The following is a 20855-nucleotide window of genomic DNA, read 5'->3' as shown; positions in this document are numbered from 1 at the left end:
GAGGGAACTTCCTGGCTGACCCTTCAAGAGATACACTGGAAGAAATCATTCAAACACACAGTCTAGTTGATATTCCACCTCAGAATGGGCGCTTCACTTGGTCAAATAAAAGAACAGGCAAAAACAACATCAAAGAGAGACTGGATCGTATTCTGGTACAGGAGAGAATCGTGGCCAACTTCACAAGGATTCAGAGCACAATTATCCAGGGCTTTATATCAGACCAAAAACCTGTGGCGTTGCATTTAGACAAAGGGGAAGATATGGGTCCGCTGCCCTTCAAATACAACAGAGCTTGGGACAGCAGCGAGGACTTCAGAAATTTGATAAGAGATACCTGGGCAAATGAAATAACAGGCTCCCCCCATTTCATTTGGGAATCAAAGCTCAAGCTCCTCCGGATAACTATCAAGCAATGGGCAAGGAAACACGCTTTAGAGGAAAGGAAGGAAAAAATCGATCTGCAAATGAGAATAGCGCAATGGAATCAGGAAAAGGAAGCTGGCCAAGACACAGAAGAAGACCAAAGGAAAGAAAGTGAGCTGTATAAGGCGCTATACAATCAGAATCGAAAGGAAGAGGATGAGCAAAGGCAAAAATCAAGATGCCTTTGGCTCAATTCAGGAGACAAGAATACCTCGTTTTTTCATAACAACCTTAAATTAAGGAGAACTGTAAACAATATTGAGAGGATAACAGTTGAGGGCAGAGAGCTAACGGACCAAGGGGAAATCAAGGAGGCAGCCTCTCGACATTTTCAATCTCTTCTTACAGCTGACCCTCACTATCTGGAAAATCCGGAATTCCTCAATATAATAGAGAACAAGATCTCTGAAGCACAAAATGGGGAGCTGGACAAAGAGATCACAAGGGAGGAGATCGAATGGTCAATTCGCAGCATGCCCTTGGACAAAGCCCCAGGGCCAGATGGCTTCACATCGAGCTTTTATAAAACCCACTGGGACACCATCAAGAAGGACTACATCAGAATGGCGAAAAACTTCTTCACAAAATGCAAAATGGGCAGCAGTATTAAATCCTCCCATTTAGCGCTAATCCCAAAAGAGCCCAATCCTCAAACTTTTGACAGATTCAGACCTATTTCCTTGTGTAATGTCTCCTACAAAATCATCACTAAGATTTTGGCCAATAGGTTAAAAAAAATCCTCCCTTCCCTCATCTCCGAGAACCAAGGAGGCTTTGTCCCCAAGAGGCATATAACAAATAATGTCATTCTCATACAGGAGGCAATTCACAGCAGCTTAGCCAGAAATGAAAGGGGCATGACCATCAAGCTGGACATGGCGAACGCCTTTGATTGGGTAAACCATTCCTTCCTTCAGGCAGTATTAAAAAACTTTGGTATCTCAGAGTTCTTCATCAGCAGGGTCATGGAATGTATCTCCTTCAATTGGACAGCCCCCCTAATTAATGGCAGGCCATGCAACGCCTTCAAAAGTTCAAGAGGCCTGAGGCAAGGATGCCCATTATCACCCTTCCTCTATATCATCATGGCAGAAACGCTAAGCATGCACCTGGAAAATAAGCGTAAGTCAAAGGAAATAATAGGAGTTGACATTGTTCGAGGAGCCAAGGGGATCAACCACTCTCTATTTGCAGATGACACCCTTTTAATTGGAGGGGCCTCAAGCCTCATGGCTAGGAGATTCAAGAACACACTGGACCTCTTTCTCCAAGCTTCTGGGGGTAAATTAAACAACAAAAAGTGCATGATCTACACCTGGAATGTCCCAAGACACATAACCCAAAGAATCTCTATGATCATGGAAATCCCAGCCCAATCGAATTGGTCCCATTTTATGTACTTAGGGCTGCCCTTAGCTAAAGAATCAATCAAAGCCGAGGTTTGGGTAAAGTTAATAGAGAAATTGAGAGGGAAACTGCAGAGCTGGGGGGTGTACTGGCTCAACTTGGCGGGCAGAACAGTTCTTATAAAGGCCATTCTATCAGCTCTTCCTATCTATCAGTTTGCCACTACTCTCGCTCCAGCTAGCATCCACAAGCACATGGAGCTGATTATCAGAAGTTTCCTGTGGAAGGGGGGAAAGCAAGATACAAAAAAGTTCAGCCTGGTAAAATGGAAAAGGTCATTCTTCCCCTTGAAAAAGGAGGGCTCGGAATTAGAATTCCAAGACTTGCAAATATGGCTATGGGCTTCAAGTTAACGTGGAGAATCCTCAATGAGAAAGGGTCCTGGTGGACAGAGGTCATCAAGAGGAAATATCTGAACGGAATCAACAGCAATATCCTCACAGAACCTATCACTGATAGGCAATGCACACCTGTTTGGAAGTTGATCAAAAAAACTCTTCCCTTTTACAAATCTAGTATATCTAAAGCTCCAGGCAACGGAAGACACATCAGCATATGGGAGGATAGAATAATGGGCACGGAAGCCAGGGGAATGTCCTCTAAATACAGGCCCCTTCAACAATGGATGTCAGAGGCAAACCTTAAAACCCTCTTCGACATCTCCCTTTGGGATCAAAATTTCTGGATTGGCTGGAGACCACTGTCCCTCCCCAATGGCATCAAGAACCTCTGGGGTGACCTAAAGCTCTCACTCATAGGCTCAGCCCCAACAAACAGATTGTCAGATGACAAATTTGTTTGGGATCCCAATGGTGGCAGCTACATGGTGAAAGAAGGCTACAAAGCACTCCAAAACTCTACAGCAACCAATAACTGGCATCTCTATAAAGTAGCATGGAAAAATGAAAGCCTGCCAAAGATAAAACTCTTCAACTGGACCCTGCTACATGGTAAAATCCTAACAGCAGAAAACCTCAGGAAGAAGGGTATTCAAGGCCCCTCAATTTGCTGCATGTGCAGAGAGGCAGAGGAAAGTAGTAACCACCTTTTCATTGATTGTCCTGTAGCTAGGTCTTGTTGGAAACTGATAACCAGCCCTTTAAATATTGGAGATCTCCCCAATCAGATCTCTCTCCTTCAGAAAGGTTGGGGGAAAAGTTTCCCTTACGCCAATAAAAACATGAATCTAGCAAAAAGGATGTGGAGCACCATCCCCTCTAACCTCTGCTGGCAGATATGGATAGCCAGGAACAAATGCATATTCAACAACAAGAAACCTAGTATCTCTAGCATTCTGGCCAAAACAACTGCTCTCATAACAGAAACCGTGGAAGCAAATGGAATCTCCCAGGCAGACCTGGAATTGACAGATGACAGGGTAAAGGAGTGGATGCGGAGATTCAATTATGAAACAAGAGCAAAAAATAATGCAATCACAGGATTAGGACACTCGGACTGGAAATTGAGAGGGACCAGGGATGAAGTCAACAATTGGATCCAAAAACAAAAGAGGCACACTCTCCATTTTGATGGGGCTTCAAAAAATAATCCAGGCAGAGTTGGAGCTGGGGGAACTATCAGAGATCCTCAGGGGAAAACTATAGTCACATATGAGTGGGGATTAGGCACCATGTCAAATAACAAGGCTGAGGCATACAACCTCCTTAAGGGGACCTCTATCGCCAAGAATCTCGGCATCCAAAATCTCCTTGTTATGGGCGACTCTGCCATCATTATAGCAGCCATGAACTCAGGGAAAGACTTTAAACAAATAGCCCTAAATAGAATCAAAGGCAGGATCATGGAACAAATCAGGTGCTTCAGCAAAGTGACATTCAAGCACATCTTAAGAGGCAACAATGTGGAAGCGGATGAGCAAGCAAATAACGCTGCAGGAAGACCCACGGGACAGGTAAGGGAAAATGATGAGATTTATGAACAGGATATTCCATAGACAGGCCCCCATCCCCTCTTCCCAGGTCATCGGTCACCTCAGGCAAAAGTACCAATGTATGTGGCACTTCAACAACTCCCCCTCATCATCTCTAATCCTCCTCGACTGCCCAACCAGGTATCACAGGACAGCAGATCGCCCTCGGGGCCCGATGAATTCAGGTAGGCTCCGGATTCTCTCCCTGACCACCGCAGCCATTTCCAGAAGGCGTGATCGAGCCCATACCGGCGGCAGGCACCTTGAGCATCCTAAAATCACCTCAAAGGATCTCTCCTCTTCCAAGAACAGATCTTCTCCTACTCGAATCAAGAACCAGCAGGTCACCTCCGCTACTATAAATGACAGTGTGAACCTCAGAATTTTTACAGCTCGAAGTTATTCAAGACAGTTGCGTTGTGAACTCACCAAGCGCAGGCATCAGTTAGTGGGCTCAAACTCTCACCAGGATCACGAGCTTCGCCCCTCGCTTCTGGTAAACGTTGGTTTCCTCTCGGTTTTTTTAATCAAAGCTGACTTATTGTTCTGTTTTCATTGCAGAGGCCAGTGTATTCTTCTTACCCACCAGTGCACTGCGCTCTTTCCTTCCCTGATCCTCTCTCTTTGGAATTCTGCCCCTCCTTTCGTTCCTACCCTTCTCCCGGCTCTCCTCCACTACCATCATTCCTCAGTCCCTCTTATTAAAGCCAGCTCCATGGAGAACCAGGACCAGATAATCGCCCAGGATCCAGCCAACATGCCAATCGACAGACTCTTCAGTAGAGATTGCACCATGTGCAGAACCCATACCATAATGATCAACAGTTTTGTGAAGCAGTTTAATGATCTGAAGGATGACTTCGAAGCTGACCGTAGATCTAAGAGGAAGAAATTGGAGAAACAGAAGGAAGAGATTGAAAATCTCAAAGGAAGGTGCAGCCACTTGGAAGAAGCCATCGAACAGATCAAAGCACTCACTCAGAGCTATCAGGCTGAAGCTTCTACCAAGGCCAGTGCAAGGAGGGATCCCATGCCGGATGATTCGGTCACACAAAAACTACCTTAAAAATTTTCCATGGTTTGCAAATTCTGTTGGTTAGGAGGCACTTTTGTAAGGCAATATAGCCACTCTCTCTTTAATTACAGTCATCATAGAGGCAGAGTTGAGGAATATGGGTCTGCGCACCCAGTTTTGATCCTCTTCACTCTAGTCTCCGATACCTATGTACTAGAATTCTGATTATGGGTTTTATAATATGAAAGTAACCGATGTTGTTAAAAAAAAAAAAGACTACTAGAAAGCAAGAAACAGATTAAATCAATCTTGTTTTTTATTAATTTTATATTTTCCTACATGTAATTTTGATTTTTTTTATCCACTTTCAAGAATAGAAAATAAAATAATTCAAAAATAAAAAACCTTAATTTTATTCCAAGATGAATTCACCCTTTCATTCCTGATGAATAGAACTAGTTAGGTACTAAGACCTCTCCTGGTGTATTTTTTAAAAAGAGCTCTCGTGATATGTTTGGCCCGTGGATAACACAATGATGTTGATACGACCTCTAACCAGAATATGCACGGAAAAATGATTTTTCGTAAGTGCTTGTACGAATATGAGGATGCATGAACTTCGCATGGCTGTCTGCTATCCCACAAAAACATCATCTAAATTCGCTTACATGTGCGGATTGCATTAGTTTGTTCCTTCGTTATAGGAAAGAGTTTTTTTTTAAACGCGCGCTTTGAATTATATTATAAAATTTAATTATTATTATTATTATTATTATTTATTTTTGAATATTAAATTTATAAAAATATATATATATTATTTTTTTGGTTTTAAACTTATGATTTTTTAAGAGGAAACACATACTCTTAATCATTAGATCTACTAAAACTAATAACGAATTGCATTAATTTGTTCCTTAGTAATAGGATATATATATATATATATATATATATATATATATATATATATATATATATATATATATATATATATATATAAATAAAAATAATAGTTTTATATTATATTATAAAATCCAATACATAAAATTTAGATACTTCTCTATATTGCAAAAATTATATGAAAAATTTTCCCATCCCTATAGAAACAGGTTAAATTAGATCATTGTGTCCCACATACTAAAAGAAAGGGTAAGACTAGGCATCCGAAACAAAACAAGTTAATTAAGAGACAACATGCCCTCCTTACCTCTACATGAAGATCTATCAAGATCCAAGTTGAGTGATGCATGAAGAGATAAGATGAGTTAAGTGTAGTCTATATTTAGAGTGTGAGTTAACCCACTTAAGTGTGAGTCACCTTGAGTTAAGTCATCTTTTGGGAAAAGTCGAATTTAGAGTGTGTGTGTGCATGTGAAGTTATTTTGGGTGAATCATTACACGAAATTTTTTAAATACTCCTAACTCGCTTCATTGTAATCATCAAGTTTTTGTGTGATCAATAGAAGAGCCGCAACTCGTGTGCATTTTGTGTGAATTATTTGTGTTCTTTTGTGCCTATCCTTCTCTGCCTTTCCAACAAATAGGTATAGGAGCCGAAGATGGATCACAAGATCTATGGTGCCTATAGAGCCAGTAAGAAAAAGGCCAACAATTTAAAAAAAATTGGTTTGTAAAATCGTTGTGCCGTTAAGGAATTAAAAGTACATAAGGAGGGTGCGAAATTTGCACTTACTTAGTTGTAAAATATGTGACAGTTTGTCACTAACTTTACATTCGATCAAAATAATGAAATTTACATAGGTTCGTCGTGTCAGCGCCAAAATCATGAAATTTGAGCGGGTTCATCATGTTAGGGGTGCGCAAACCCCGTCAGGCATTAAAACGATAAAATTTCATCGTTCCAAAGTTTATTTTTCAGAAGTAAAGTCACAGAGATTTCTTTTGTGTTCCAAGATCAAAGAATCACGTGGGAGCTATTAAGTCGTGTTAAAGGGCTTTTTTTTTCTTCTTCTTTCAGAATATGCATGTGACACTTTTTAAACAAGTTGGATTATAACAAGGGTTTAGCAAAAATCGAACTTTTTATTAAACAGAAATAAAAAGTTACATAATATATGCAATTAAGCATTCATTTTTGTTGTATGATTGCAGATCATAGAGCCCACAGGATGTAAAAAATACAATCCTGTCAAAAGAAAAACGTGAAATGTGCTATTCCTGAAATCAGGAAAGCAAGAAGAAAAGAACCAAATAATCCAACTGGCCTAAGCTTTCTTGTCGTTCTTCTTCTCCACTCTTCGCCAACCACCAGTGTTGGGAGTGGAATCAATAGTGGCAAGCTGGTTTTCCATTGTGTTCGTTGGTTGTTCCTTGTCTGATTCCGATCCTTCGGAGCCGTGAGTTTGTTTGACGCCACTTACTTCCAGTTGAAGTTCTTGTTTATGTTCCAAATTGTTCTCTTTTTGTGTATTGTCCTGAACTTTTTGTTCATATTCTTCTGCATTGTGTTCTACATTCTCTGCTGTGTCTACCTTTGTCACCAAAGGTTCTATATTTTTCCATCCTTTCGGCTTCCTCTGTTGCTGCTTACTCTTATTAGGGCTAGCGTGTGGGCATGCACTAAGCAGGTGACCTATTTGTTGACATCCACGGTATCAGAATGTTGTGTTTTCATAGTCCAAGGGTTGTGTCCACTGTGTATTATTGAAATTCAGGATTATACTTTCTGGTAGGCCTTGGCTGAGGTCTACTTCGACGCATATTCTGGCGAAAGTAAATATTCCTTTTATGTGTCTCTCTGAATCAGTCTTTATGTATTTTCCCAAGGTATTTCCAATAGTGATTAAAGCCTTTTGATGCCAGAAATGTAAAGGGAGGTTATGCAACCTAACCCAGAATGACATCTTTGATATCACCATTGTGTTGGCATCGAAATCTGGAAACCATGGGGTGATGAACAGTCCAACACTTCCCTAGAACCATGGCCCTTAGTTGAGAACAATGTCCATTTCCTCTTCTATGTGAAATCTTACTATGAAAAACCCCTTGGGGTATAAGTAGATTTCGCAGTTTGTTGTCCAGATCGTATGGATCCATTGGTGCAACACATCAGATCTGGGCCAAAACCCATTAAATCTGCAAATAATTACAGATGTGTGTAGATCTGAGTATATAGCATTTACCTCTGGTGTATCGATGGTGAGAGATGGGCTCTCAGGTTTTTATTCTACAATGTAGGGCCCCGGGGGCTTAGTGGCAGCTGTGGGATTGGATTTCCTTTTGCCCTTGACTGCATCCTTGAAAGATGTTGTGTTCTTCGAGCTAGTTCCAGAACATCCGCCTCGCAGACGGAGGTTGATGGTGATGGTTGAATATGATATTATGTTGTAGTCCTGAAGAGTATGATTGGCTTGTAAACTATGTCCCATATAAATCAGATTTTGTGCATGAGCTGGTACGCCGAGGAAGCTTTGTATTTTAAATCACAGATCCTGGATCCTTAGCCATAAGAGTTATTAAAAGATTTTTTATATAATAAAGGGTTTATTTAAAGTTTTTTTATAAAAAAAAAAGACTTTTTTTTTTAAAAAGGATTTGTAAGGTTTATAAAGGGGTTTTGTTAAGAAGGGTTTCTAATATTGTTTGAAGATAATTTATTTTAATATGGATTCATTCAGTCACAATTTCCTTCATTTATAGGGAAGGATTATGATGTGTAGGTCATTAAGATGGAAACCACATTGAAGATTCATGATGTTTGAGACTATGTCACGAATGGATTTCCCGAATCTAAAGATGAAGCAGAAGAATGAGTTCTCACTAATGTAGAGAGGAAACAATGGAAGAAAGACAAAAAGAAGAATGCAAAAGCATTGCAACTTATCCAACAAGGAGTGGACCGAGCAGTGTTCTGAAAAATTATGATCATGTCTTCAGGAAAGACAACATGAGACACTTTGGAGACAAGCTATAAAGGTATTTCCAAAGTCAATATTTTTAAGTTGAAGAATACTATAAGAGATTTTGAAAGTCTGCAGACGAAAGAGATAGAGGACATCAATTCATTCATGAATAGGGTCATGACTATCGTAAATCAGTTAAAAATTTATGGTGATGATATTAAAGATCAAACAATGGGATTCACCATCATCTGTTCAATCCACATTACACTAGAGTCCTTGAGCATTTATATGCTCTTGCTCTGCTTCACACGCAGAGGCTTCAACTTCTCTCTCTGCAATATTTGTTCAATCTTCTTCATCCATATGCATGTCTACATTATGGGTTTCACTTTTATAGTCTTCACAACCATCATCCACTCTTGAGTGGAATTCTCCAAGCTTTGTTGTATTCTCAGAGTCTTTCTCATCTACTTTCAAATTTGTGGCTAACTTCTCTGCCTATGACATAACCTGTTGTTGCATGTCACTTCCCCTTGCACCAAATTCTTCTTCAAATCTCTTCCATGCTTCCTTGGAAGTTGTAGCTTTTGCTACCTTACACAAAAACCTCTCATTCAACGCCTATTTTATAAAGTTCAATGCTAAAGCATTCCATACTTCATAATATGGGTTATTAGACTCGTACTTAATTAACTCGTTAGCTCGAAGAAAAGTAACATCTTGATAACCCAATAATCAAAATATTCACTAGTAAACATAGGAGGTGGTAGCAGATCAAAGCTACACCAATCACCCTCGATTTCTTCTTTGTCTTCTGCTAGAATTCTAAGTTCCTCGATGGCATCCTGAACGTCTCTAAACATGACAACGATATATGCCTCTTGTTTTCAATTCCTTTTCTTAATCCTCTTCAGTCGTGCTTTGCGACCCATGACTGTTGTCTTTCCTCTGTCTTATATCTACTTTCCTAATTGCATGAGGTTATCTATATACATGTGCATGAACAAAATTTCTATGAATACTCAATGCTTTCTAATGAGTTGTTCAAATTGGGAGGTGCAAAATTGGTTCGACCAATGATCCTATCAATGAGAGATCTGGAGTCCCCATAAATGGTTATGCTAACCATATCGTGTTTCTTGTAAAACCACAATAGCCCCCAGAGAGCTAGAGGTTCACCTCTAGTGTTTGTAATGGATCCACCATTCCAGTAAAGAAGGAAAGGAGTTGGAGGACTAAATCTCAGCCAAGCGCCGCACCCACATTTTTCACCTTGAGTGGCTCCATAAAAAAATGAGTTGGGAATTGGACCTACAAAGGATTCATTTTAATTCATTCTAATTCTAATTTGTCATAGGAAAGAGACATGTAGATATTAAAAATAGAATGAGAATGTTTATGGAGGGGAGAGGCTTCAATTGTTGTGCAGGGACTAGTATTTATTATAGCACTGGCCCCACACACCGATCATGACAAAAAAACATTTATAAGTTAAACATAAATATTTATTCTACCTATTTTAATTGTAAAGAGGTTACCTAATATAATTTCCTGTCAAAAGAATCTCATGGTTGGTAAAATGGTAATGATGCAAGTTGTTTTTTCCCAATGGGAATCTGATGATATATTTTTTACTAAGATTTCTAGTTTTATTCGTTTAAAATGTGTTTTTAAAAGTATACATGGATTTGTCAACTTGGGGTAGCTCAATTGACAATGACCATGGAAATGAAGTATCACTGAACTGAAAGTCTTAGGTTAAAATCTTGTACTATCCCCTGATCAGGTGAGAAGTTGGACATGATGAAGATATAGTCCTACCAAACTTACAAAAAAAAGTATAAATATTGAAATATATTTTAAAAATATATAAATTGATTTAATATTTAGAAAAAAGTTGCAGGAAATTAATGTTTGTAAATTATAAAAGTAAAATTTGTAAGTTCAAAATAATTAAAATTTTGAGTAAAAATTACTATAAAGGAAAAAAAAAATCATTTGAGAGTTAGACAAAGCTTTCATGAATTCATATTTATGCCATATGTTAAGTGAATTGGACATTGGAATCATTTCGTTTTCAATTTTGTAATGAATCATATTTGCATGTGGAATTTGAAGTTAACCCAATTTAATTTGGAACCCATGAACGCTGATTATTAATTTTAAGTTTTTTTTTTATTATTATTATTAAAATGACAAGCACATTGCGTATTTCTATTAAAATGAATTTCCTGTCCATCATTACCATACAGTTTATTTCTATTAAAATACCTCATCAATCTTTAATAAATTCTATTAAAAGTACTAAAAATAAGTTGTGATAAGATCTTTGCGATATAAATATACTGAATCACGCTGCTTGTAGGATTTTTTGATGGTGGGGCACAAAGGGGACGATGTGGTTGTGGTGCCTGGATAAGAATCACTGAACATTCTCATTACAGGTTACATTGGTAAGGTGTCTTAGGGTCCAATACCAAAGCAGAACTAGTGGCATTATGGGGCCTGCTATGGTTTTCCACGGAAAAATAGATACATAGTATCCATGTATATGGAGATTCCATAACTGTTATATAGTGAATTTCAGGTTCTACATCATTTGATCCCGAGAGATTAAAGGCTGGCGGGAGAGGGTGGATGCACACATTTCAACATCCAACACATCTACAAGGAGCAAAATGTCACAATTGACAACTTATCCAAAGATGGGTTGGAAGATCTTGATGGCTTCATACACTGCACATTTTTTTGTTATGGAGCACCCAATGTGGAGGGGCGTATTGCAATTCCTTACTCTCCTACTGTAATTTTGTTTTTCATACAATGTCCAGGCACATCTCGTAACTTTTGTCTTTTTACAATACTGTTAGTTTTTGTTCATGGGCCAGCAAGATAGTCAAAATTTTACTCTTGGAAAACATGTTTTTATTTTAGTTTCATGACTATATGGTTGTATCTCCAAAATGCATTTTTTTTCATCTGAAAAAAGAAATAAACATACTGAAATTATAATCATTTATGGACCATTATTTCTCATCTTTGGTATCAATTTTAAAAACATAAAATAAACAAAGGCTTGCAGCCAATCATGAAAATTCGGTTGGGTTATATATGTGTCTTAGAAGAAAGCTCTAGTGCTAAAAAGAAAAAAAGAATTCATTATAAAACCCTGGCAACTCAAATCCAACCATTAATATTTAGGATGAATACAATTTGGCATCCATATGAAAGTATGTATCCCATTAAAAATTATTAGAGGCATACAATTCTTCACAGAGCTCAATGTTTCTTGATTTGGAGTGGATATTTGAATTAACTCTTGATCAAGCTCTAATTACCCTTTATTTAATGAGTTCGTATATTGAATTTTGTATGAAATTTTTATAATTATAAATCAATAATTAGGATGTTAACATTTAAATATTACTCAATTTAGTCGGAACAACACACAAGACAACTGTGATATTATCGAGTGGAGATATCCATTCACAACCAGTTTAGTTATGTTTCATTTAATATTTAATTTTTATTTGACACATTTATCTAGTTATTATCAGAAAATGAAGACTCAACACATGAGCTTGCTTATTTTATTCATCATAAGACAATTTATACAAAAACCTAGCCAAGAATCTACATGATTCACTGACTGCCATTTACTTGACCATATTAATTCCCTGCTGACTGACACCGACGGCTTGCCATAATATGAACAAGGGCGGATGGCTTCATGATCAATATTCTAATACCTCCCCTTAATCACAACCTAAACATTAACGTGCCTGCTATTCTGAGTCTCAGCGAGGCTTACAACATGACTCAAATATTTTATTTTGACTTTTTTTGTTGCAGTATAATGATGCAACTTTTTCTTGAACTTCTTGCTCCGATCCTCTTTCTTCTTCTTATTGCTCGATATCATGAACATTTGGTATTTCTCCTTGTTACAAATAGGATGAGGCCAATTCATTTTAACTTTTTCAGCAAATTCACTTCCATCATCAAATTTTTTTAAGTCTTCTTCAATGGAAGGCTTTGGATAAGAATTGTTAGTTCCCTTGAAAACACTCTTGTGTCCTTCCTGTATTTGTTGCACTCTCAGTCCCATCTTTCCTTGGTCATCATCTAGATCTTCAACAATTTCCTTCCTCAACTCGTTACACATTTTCTTATAATCAACTGGTAACTCTTAAATCGCAGGTTCATGTGGAATACAGTGTAGTTGATATTCATGGTCATCAATAAAATCATTCGGTTTATCAAATAATTCTTGTGACTCAAAAATACTATCTGAATAAAAAATATTACATGACCCAAAAATAATTCTGAATGGACTCTCTAAAAATAATTAAAAAAAGATCATTGTGAAACATTATCCCACCCATTAAACTCATTATACTACAATCAGACAGGTGACCTTTGTTAAAAACTGAAAAATCAACTTTATTGATAAATTAGACAAATCATAGGTGAGGAGTTCCACTTGGAGACTGCCTCTGGCAGAATGCTCTACATCAATCATCTTACAATAAAAAATATATATAGTTTTCATACATCTGGGGAAGTTAGAACAATTGCCTAAGAAATAGGAACTAATTCCTAATCTAAGGCTCTAGTGAACCGAATCTCTCCAGATTTACATATTCTCCATTATCTTCAACACTCCCCCTTAATGGAGAAAGGGGTTCACAAGTATTCCTAACATTTCCCTAAAAAATCCAAACTTGATTCTACCAAGAGGCTTAGTGAAAATATCAACAACATTGTCACATGTATTACAATATTCAATATGAATTTATTTTGACTGAACTTTCTTCCTAACAAAATGAAAATGCGTATCAATGTGCTTTGTGTTTTTATGAAACACTGGATTATTTCCAAGTTTGATAGAGCTTTGGGTGTCACATTTGATAACTATTGCAACCTTATGTTCTTCTCCAGCATCATGGAGAAGTCTCCTCAACCAAACTGCTTCACAAGTTTCCGCACACATCACTTGATACTCATCTTCTATTGAAAACAAGGATATTGTGATATGATTTTTGTTGCTCCATGTAGTGACCCCAGACCCAATGCTAAATGCATAGCCTGTTATGGATCATCTGACATCTACATTTCCAGCCCAATCGAAGTCTGAAAAACCTGTCAATCTAATATTGAACAAATCAGTATAAATAATACCAAAGTCTAAGGTTCCTTGCAGATACCTTAAGATGCCTTTCGCTGCAACCCAATGACTCTCAAGAGGATTTGACATGAATTGGCTCAATACACTAACTGCATAAGCCAAATCCGACCTAGTTGTAGTCAAGTAGATTAGACTCCCAACCAATTGTCTATACAATGTTGCATCTGCCTCCTTAGAACCATCATCATTATGAAGTTTGGTATTCTACTGTAAAGGCACTACTGCAGCTTTGCACTGATCCATTTTGAACTTTTTTAGTAAACTCCTGACATACTTACCCTGTGACGGAAAAGTTTGGCTAGATTCCCTCCAAGCTTCCAGACCCAAACAATAGTGTAGCTCTCCAAGGTCTTTCATCTCGAAAACCTGTGACATCTTCTCTTTGATTTCTTTAATGAGTTCATTTGAATTTCCTGTAATGATAAGATCATCTACATATAAAGAAATCAAAACAATTCGCCCCTCTTTGTCAAACACGGTGTATAGATTAGGGTCATTCTTGCTTCTTTTATAACTATGTTGTAGGAAAAATGAATCAATTTTGTCATACCATGACCTGGGTGCCTGTTTTAGTCCATACAATGCTTTCTTCAATCTACAGACTAAATGTTCTTCCCCCTGTTTAACAAACCCCTCAGGTTGCACTAAATACACTTCTTCTTTTAATTCACCATTTAAGAATGCAGATTTCACATCTAGCTGGTGTATCGCCCAATGATGTTTGGTAGCTAAAGAAATTAACATTCTGATTGTGTTTAATTTAGCTACAGGGGCGAAGGTTTCCTCATAGTCAATACCTTCTTTCTGCGAATACCCCTTTGCAACTAGCCTAGCTTTATATTTGTCTATACTCCCATTTGCTTTAAATTTAGGCTTGTATAACCATTTACAACCTATGGGTTGTTTGCCTTTAGGTAACTCAACTAGATCCCAGGTTTTGTTTTTAAGTATTGATTCATATTCCTCTTCCATGGCTACCCTCCATTCACTATATTGACTAGCTTCTTTATAACTAGAGGGTTCAACAACACTTAACATACTAGTTATAAAATAATTCTCCCTATATCTTGTTGGAAATTGAGTTTTCCTACCTAATCTCCTGAGTGGTGGAGTGCAAGGATAATTTTATGGAAGAATGTTCGCCCTTTGGCGAAATTAAGGGGTTTTAAATTTTTAGTGGGCGAATAATTTGTATCATAGTACATTTTTACAAATCACCTCAAATAGCCCACCTTATTTTAAGGGAGATGGTAAAAAAGGTAAATTTAGCCCTTGAAATTAGGACTTACAACCTTCCATTCGCCCATTTTCAAGAATAGGTTTTATTTAAGTGAATCCATTCGCCCATTTTCAAGAGTAGGTTTTATTTAAGTGAATCCTATGGGCCAAATACCATATTTATAAAAGAGGTATGATAAATTAATAAAAATATAAATAAATGAGAGGTATGGTAAATAAATAAAACATTTTTTATATTTACTCCATAAGTCACCTTATATACATGTAAGGGTGTAAACAAATAAAAATATAAGTAAAGTGGAGGTATGGTAAATAAATAAAACGTCTTTTTATACTTACTCAAAAGGTATGGTAAATAAATAAAAATATAAATAAACTATACGTATCGTAAATAAATAAAACCTCTTTTTATATTTAGTCCATAACCCTCGTTCTATTTATAAAGGCTCAAGAAAAAGGTTTTATTTAAGTGAATCCTATGGGCCAAATACCATATTTGTAAAAGAGGCATGGCAAATTAATAAAAATATAAATAAACAAAAGGTATGGTAAACAAATAAAACATTTTTTTATATTTACTCCATAAGTCACCTTATATTTACAAACACTCAAAAAATGGGTTATATTTAGGTGAAACCTATGGCCAAAATACTATGGGACAAATACCATGGACTAGATTGTTATTAATACCATGCAAAAAACCATTATTAACCCTAATATTAGAATTAATAAAAATAAAAATGGCACATGGTATTGACCCATGGTATTCACCAAAATGGCACATGGTATTGACCCATGGTATTCACCTGGAATGTAGCCTATTTAAATGGGGGAATTAAACCATCATGTAGCCTATGCTAAGATTCACTAGGACTTTACAAAGTTTTATTATTTAGTGAAAGACTTGCCAAGATCTTACAAGATTTTATAATTGAGTAAAATATTCGCCATGCCTGGTGAGAGATTCGCCAAAAAATTATATATACATATTATATTATTGATAAAATCGCCTTCCATTTTTCCTATATACCATGGAGATTCGCCCATTTATTATATTTATAAATTTAGGGGGGGTTCTTAAAATTTTTCCTGGTGGAGTGGCTTCAAACATGTTATGATCTCCCCTTTGCGGACTGGTTTCAAATCTGATTTTATCAACCACTTCTTATTTCTCCTACTGTTGTTGTTGTTGCTGCTCACCGACCCTTGTTTCGTCACCTTCTTCTAATAGTAACGGCACATGCCATTCTTCATCACTATGAATAGGGTTCCCATCATCTACCTATTCATGAAATACCACATCTCTTCTTGCAAACACCTTGTGAGTAGAAGGATTAAACAACTTATAAGCCTTAAACTCACTGCAGTATCCAACAAAAGTACACTTAATGGCTTTTGAATCTAACTTCTTCCTATCTTCTTTCGGGACATGAGAAAAAGCCTTACATCCAAAGACTCTAAGATGACTTACTGCAGGCTTGAAGCCAAACAATGCTTCGAAAGGAGTTTTATAATCCAAACACTTAGTAGGACTCCTATTCTTAAGATACATTGCAGTGTTTACAGCTTCTGCCCAAAAACCATTGGTCAGATTCTTACCTTTCAACATACTGCGGGCACACTCCACGAGGGTTCTGTTTTTCCTTTCCGCAACCCCGTTTTGCTGAGGAGTGTAAGGTGTTGTGAACTGCTGTTGTATTCCGTGTTCTTTGCAGTATTTGATGAAGTCACCCTTCTTGAATTCTCCACCTTGGTCTAAGCAAAGAATTTTGATGAAATTTCCTGTTTGCTTCTCAATCATACTTTTGAATTGCTTGAAGTATTCAAAAGAATGACTTTTCTACCTGAGGAAATACACCCAGGTGAACCTTGTACATTCATCAACAAAAATAAGAAAATAGTAGGCCCCTCCTAACGACCTTGTATGCATTGGCCCACATAGATCAGTGTGTACAAGTTCAAGTATATCCCTCTGCTTCCTATCAACAATAGCAGGAAATTCATCTCTATGTAATTTACCAAGGGCACATGCTTTAGAGTCAAAATGCATACTCTTCAAAACAAGAAGACCATTCACCATACCTTTTTTTTGAAGAAGTAGGTCACTGAAGTTTATATGCCCAAATCTCTGATGCCATAGATTCTCTGCAGACATGGCTTATGATGCCAACATTTGATGTGACACACTTCTGACATCTATTTTATACAATCCTCCTACACGTACACCAATTGCAATCGACTTCATCCAATCCAATATGTCTTTAATTACACAATAATATTTAAAGAACTCTACCTTAAGATCCTAATATGTTATTCTAGATACAAAAATCAGGTTCTTTTTTATCCCGGGTATATACATAACATCATGAATATGCCTAATGTTTCCATCAAGTAGTACGACAGGGACATCACCATATCCCTTGATTTCATACCCTGTATCGTCTCCAAGGTAGACCTTCATACCAGTGTTGGATTCTCTGAAAATTTTAAACCATTGCCTCTTACCTATCATATGGGAGGAGGCTCCTGAGTCCACGAACCAGATTTCTGCTTCATCCTCCTTAATTGACAGTGCAGAATCAGATATGAACAATCTGATATTCGAATTCTGATCTGCATCAACCAGATGGCTTGCATGCTTCTTGTGTCTCTGTTGACCTTCATCAAACTTCTTCTTCCAGCAATGTTTAGCCATATGACCAACTTTACTGCAATAAAAACATTTTGGTCCTGAATCACTTTTGTTTGGAGACATACCTTGAGAAGGAGGTGCCTTTCTTTGTGGGTTTCCTCCGCTTATGTGTGCCGCATTTGTCTCTCCTCTGAATGGCTTCTTCTTTGCCATTAGGGCAAGATCTGAGCCTTGGGATTTCAGGGTCATCCTCCTTTCCTCCTCTTGCATTAGGATCCCTGTCAATTCTTCAAACTTGGGGGATTTCTCTCTCTCATTTAACCCAGTGATGAACATTTGATAGTCATCAGTCATACCATTCATGGTAATCGTGACCAAATCAGTGTCTGATACTATTTCGCCAATGTCACCTAGCTTATTCTTCAGCTCCTTGATACGAGAGATGAACACTGCTACTAATTCATTCTCCTCCATTTTAATGGAGAGAATCTTTCTCTTTAGAAATAGTAGGCAATTTGTGTTCTTAATCTCATACAAGTCTTTGAGATTTGTCCAGATGTCTGCTATAGCTTTACATTCTCGAATATGAGGAATAATGCAATCTTTCATAGACAATTTGAGCAGCACCTTTGCCTTGTTCTCCCTCTTTTCCCAGTCCTGAATTGTTGCTGTTGTTCCACCTGTGGCTAGGGTTGGCTTCAACTCATCACCATTTGTAATTGCCCATGCGTTTTGCCCCTCCAACAGGGTCTACAACTTAAATTTCCAATTGGAGTAATTGGAACCGTCGAGTTTATTGCTCTCGTTAAAATAGGCCTCTGCCGGCTGATTGTTCTGTTAAAAAACCTCTTCCCTTTTGTTAGCACTTAAATCTGCCCTAGGTTGAAGGAAGGCAAAATTCAGGGTAACCACAAACCGCGCTCAGTCTGGTAGCTAGCCCTACCAGAACAGGAGAGGGCTCTCTCCGAGTCACGCTCAGTGAATAGATAAACGAAACGGTCTGAGATGACTTACAGTGAAATATTGATCTTAGGCTAGTAAGTGAATATGGATACACGAAACAATTTTTATGAATGACTGAGCTTCTGGGATGTTATGGGACCAACGGACAGCAATGAACAGAGAATTTAATACAAAGGCACAAATTACTTCATGAGGCAAGACAGGCGGAAAGTGTAGCAATTTAGTTCTAAATAACGCGGAATGGAGAGATTGCTTAGGAGAGTGAAAATGGCATACGTTCATGAATCCTTTTCAACAGAAGAAGAACACTGAACATGAAATTTTCCCACAGGCAGAGCAATAAAATTGAATTCTACCTTATCTAACTCAGAAAATTTCACTGGAAATGGATATGAATTGAACTATGAACATTACAAAATACATATGAAACATAATAGAATTCTTCAATGCTGCCAATCAGCAACAATAGAATTCTCCAGCCTCCACTATGCAAGCAATCTACCCACAACTCCTCTACTCGCTAGTTCCTCCAACCACAGCAACATTCCACAATTCTTTTTGTGAAAAATGCAGAACCACCTCGATTTGTGTTGGATCTCTCTCCACGCAGGTACGTTTCTCCACCGCTCAGCCTCCCAGCACATAGTCTCCACATAACGCAGTCTCTCAGTAGTCTACCACGACGCCACTAATTACATGGGAAACTCCAGCTTGACACAACAATACTTCGTCACCCATGACGGGCTCCAACACCTCACTGACCAATCACTTGCATATCTCCTCAATCACTTGAAGATCTCAACAGATCTGAACACCACAGGCTATCGACGCGTAATTATCAAAAATTTCATTTCACAAACCATAGCGATCTTTGCTCTCAGACCTGCTATTTTCGGGAGCGATGGATAGAATCGCTCTAAGGAAATGAGCAATCATCACTCTTTTTCCCTTTGAATACATGATGGTCAACGCCCTCCTTCCAATAGGAACAATGATGATGCATATGAATAAAATAAATAAAAAAACTTGTGCTGCTCCACCTCCTCACCTTGCAAGGCTTTCTTCACACCAGCCACTCACTCAGCTATCAAAGCATATTAGATTTGACTCACCAGCCCTGGAGCTCTAGTACCATGTTAAACATTGAAGAATCAACTTTATTGACAAATTGGATAGCTCACAAGTGAGGAGCTCCACCTGGAGACTACCTCTCACAGAACGCTCTACATCAATCACCTTAAAATAAAAAATATATATAGTTTTCACACATCTAGGGAAGTTAGAACAACTGCCTAAGAAATAGGAACTAATTCCTAATATAAGGCTCTAGTGAACTGAATCTCTCCAGATTTACATATTCTCCATTATCTTCAACAACCTTCTATGCCGCTAACTGTTGTTCAGGAGCACCGTGTATGGAGTTGACTGTGATGGCCACCGTATATATGGAGCTGACTGTGGTGTACATGAATTCCACCGATTGTCATTTACTTGCTATCTAAACTTGCCCACCATCACAGACGATTAACTCTTCCACCGACTATCATTTACTTGCTAAATAAACTTGCCCACCATCATGAACGATTAACTCCCTGCTGACAAGTGACTCACCGTCATATCATATAAACAAGTACGGATGGCTTCGTGATTAATATTCTAACAATTATTTCAAGGGGTTGTCATATGCTCATTGATCCTAAGGCAATTAAATTAATTAATGCTGACGAGGTTTTAAATTGCAACTTACAAGCAAATTCTATGGATGCCTGAAGTTTCGTTATTTTGAAATTACAAGATAGGCCTTAATGTCCTTAAATGTAGTTCCAAGTCCTATGACCCATGTCCCCACTTTTCCATGTGTTCATGATTTTTACATGGTGAAATCAAAAAACCCATAAGGATTTTGACACGTTCATCCCTTCCATCCAATTAATGGGTGAGGAGAGTAGTTGTCACTATCAGGGTTTAAAATTGACGCCCGTATGCACTTTTTACGGTTTTTACCCGTAAAATACAATTTATTTTAAAATAAACACGTCATTATCGACTTGCTCATAATTTTTAAAAACGTCATAATGACGAGCATATGTTAAAATGACTAGTTTCAATTATATATATAATACATATATATTTTATATATCTATAACAATCCTATTGAAGATTTGCAGGATGAATTAACGAGGTGCTCAAGTGTT

The sequence above is a fragment of the Pinus tabuliformis genome, chromosome 6 (genome assembly GCF_031772625.1).
Source record: "Pinus tabuliformis cultivar Carrire ecotype Pingquan chromosome 6, CPIR1, whole genome shotgun sequence".
Lineage (NCBI taxonomy): Eukaryota > Viridiplantae > Streptophyta > Pinopsida > Pinales > Pinaceae > Pinus > Pinus tabuliformis.
This window is presented reverse-complemented; position numbering follows the sequence as displayed.